The sequence below is a fragment of the Chionomys nivalis genome, chromosome 1, assembly GCF_950005125.1.
Source record: "Chionomys nivalis chromosome 1, mChiNiv1.1, whole genome shotgun sequence".
Lineage (NCBI taxonomy): Eukaryota > Metazoa > Chordata > Mammalia > Rodentia > Cricetidae > Chionomys > Chionomys nivalis.
Window position 1 is genome coordinate 126,592,090 of NC_080086.1, and position 2,892 is coordinate 126,594,981.

Genomic DNA, 2,892 nt, shown 5'->3' on the forward strand with positions numbered 1-2,892 from the left:
TGGCGTGTCCTCGTTATATTCTAATAATGTAGGAATCACTTTTAAATACCCCTGTTAAAGGGTTTATGAGCCAAGCTGTAGGCTAGCTTCCCAGAAAGTAACCCTGGGACTCAAAAGCAGCGTCCATGATGATCCTATCCAAGCTGAGCTTGGGAAAGGTCACCTTCTAGAAACCCTCACAAGAAGGCAGGAGTTTCAGTCCTTGGAGTTCATCTTTCTAGAAAAGTGGTCTGAGTGTGTGGAGGATTGGAGAGTTCACAAGAGGCCATTCTGGTAGAAATGGAAGGTGGAATCCAGAACTTTGGAACATGCAGACACATGAACACCATATACATCCGAGCACCTCGTACATATGAAAACAGCATACATGTATAGGCACACATATAGTGTGTATTACCATGTCAGAATATGAATGGATAGTGGAGAAATAAACACAATTATGGGATCATTCATCTAACCAAAAATTTCTCAAGTTTGACTTCTCAGATTAAAGTAGAAACATATGGTCATTTAGGGGAAATAGTAAAAGTACAAAGAAGAAAACAATCCCATCACCAAGAGAAACATTTCCCATTTTGTTCTTGGAAAATAGAGAGTTCTTTATTTTTCAGGATTGGAATCCTACTGAATACATTGTTTTACTTGCATTATGGATATGCTCTTCCCCTGTTTTAAGTTAAGAATGCACAGCAAATGTTTCCCTACATTTCCATATATCCAACTGGACCCTCATCAGGTGAACACATTTACTCATAGGTTAGCTTGACGTTATTAGTAAAAATGATTCTATCTCTAGTTAGGTTGATGGGGTCCTAATCTAGGGGCCTGACTCTGGGGCTTCCAGTGTTAGCCACTCATGACAAGCAGAAGCAGTGGTGAAAAGTCAGGAAGGGGTTTTAATCAGCAGAGCTATGTGGGGAATATGATTAAGAATAAGAGGCAAGTCTGATCTCAAATGGAGATCATGACCCAAAGGAACCAGAACAGTTGAGGAAGCTGTTTACTGGGGATCTGAACTATGGAACCAGCAGCTTAAGAGGACATTCTGAGAAATGGAGCATGCTTGCAGACTATGTGGTAATGAGAGATTCCCCAAACACAACGTCCCAGGGACTTTGGTTTGTGACTTACTCATGTATTGAAGAGGTGGTTGCTGTGGTGTGTGCTCAGTCACACAGGTTGATGGGCGTGTGCTGGAACCAAAGACAGCCTTTTCTAGGAGGGGTGTTCTGTGAAGCCCCGTGCCCTTCCAACAGTGAAGAAAATGTTTGTTAGTGGTATTCAAGAAGACACAGAAGAATAGAATCTGAGAGACTACTTTCAAAAGTATGGCGAGATTGAAACCATAGAAGTTCCGGAAGACAGGCAACTTTGGATGATCATGGCACAGCTGATAATGTTGTTTAAAATGCCAGAGAGGTCAATGGGCAAAATTGTTAAGTGGAAAAGGCCCTTTCTAAATAAGAAATGCAGTCTGCTGAACCGCAGATCGGACATGAAGGTGGATCTGGCAACTTTATGGGTCATGCAGGAAACTTTGGAAGTGGTGAGGTAATTTTGGTCATGGTGGAAACTTCAATGGAAGAGGAGACTATGGTGGTGGAGGCGGTGGCAGCAGAGGCACTTGTGGAGGTGGTTATGGTGGATATAATGGTTTTGGAGGTGATGGTCGCAGCTGTGGTGTGGTCATGGTTACAGTAGTGGAGGAGGCCGTGGTGGTGGTGGACCAGGATATGGGAACTAAGGTGGTGGATGTGGTGGTAGAGGGGGTGGGATATGGTGGTTACAATGAAGGAGGAAATTTTGGTGGAAGTAACTGTGGTGATGGTGGGGACCATAATGACCGGAAGGAACAGTGGACAGAAGCAATCAAACTATGAACCCATGAAGCAGGGGCAGTTGTGGTGGAAGAAGCTCAGGCAAACTCTATGGTGGTGGCTATGAATCTGGTGGAGGAAGTGGTGGGTATGAATAACAGAAGGTTTGAAAAACAGCACAAAGGGGCTGTAATTCGAAGAGTTGTCAGGAAAGCTGCAGGTTACCCTGAGACCGCTGTCCCAAATGCTATGGAGGAACTGTAAAAATGTGCCACCAAAGGAACGGTGATCCCAGGTCAGCAAAGCTACTGCAGTTTGAATAGGAAATTCTTCTTCTAAGAACTGTCATATAACAAGCATATAGCCATGGTTTGCAAAATGTACAACTGTTTTTTCCATGCAGTGAAATATCAATTAGATAAACTGTGGCAGTTGTACCAGAGATAAAAAATTAAGGAATTTTTAACTTAAAAAGATTAAGCATCTTTGCTTATCCTCCTAATTTTTGATAAGATAATTCCAATTATAAAGTAGTGATAGAAATTCAATGACCCATTTCAGGGCTGTTTCTCCTTTACACCTGATGCACACACAGGCCATATTGTCACAGGGACACAGTACATCATCTTTTCTTAAATTTCTTTTAGTGTGTGTCAATGTTTTTGTTTATAGTGAATATGTGTATATGTGAGTGTGTGTGTGTGTATGCGTGGATATAGGTCAGAGGCCAATGCCTAGTGTCTTCCTTGATGCTATCTGTACATATGATGCAAAGTCTCTCCTGAGCTGAGAAGTTATTGAATGCCTAGATTGGCCAGTTAGCAAGGGCTCCACCTGTCTCTGCACCCTCCAGGGCTAGGGTTATCGATGCCTGCCACCATACCCAGCTTTGTGGGTCCTGGACATCTGTACGCAGGACCTTATGCTTCTGTGGCAAGTGCTTTACTGGCTCAACCTTCTCTTCAACCCTAATACATCGTTTTTTGCTTTTTAAATATTTATTGTTTTTTTTGTTTTTGTTTTTGTTTTTGTTATGTGTATATCTCTGTGGGGATTATGGGAGCTGTCTTTGGAG

The 2,892-nt window shown here is 42.5% G+C and overlaps 1 pseudogene; it reads left to right on the forward strand.

The window, feature by feature from the left end:
* The first annotated feature begins 279 nt into the window (after positions 1 to 279).
* On the forward strand, positions 280 to 1,975 carry LOC130883648 (heterogeneous nuclear ribonucleoprotein A3-like; annotated as a pseudogene).
* The last annotated feature ends 917 nt before the right edge of the window (positions 1,976 to 2,892 follow it).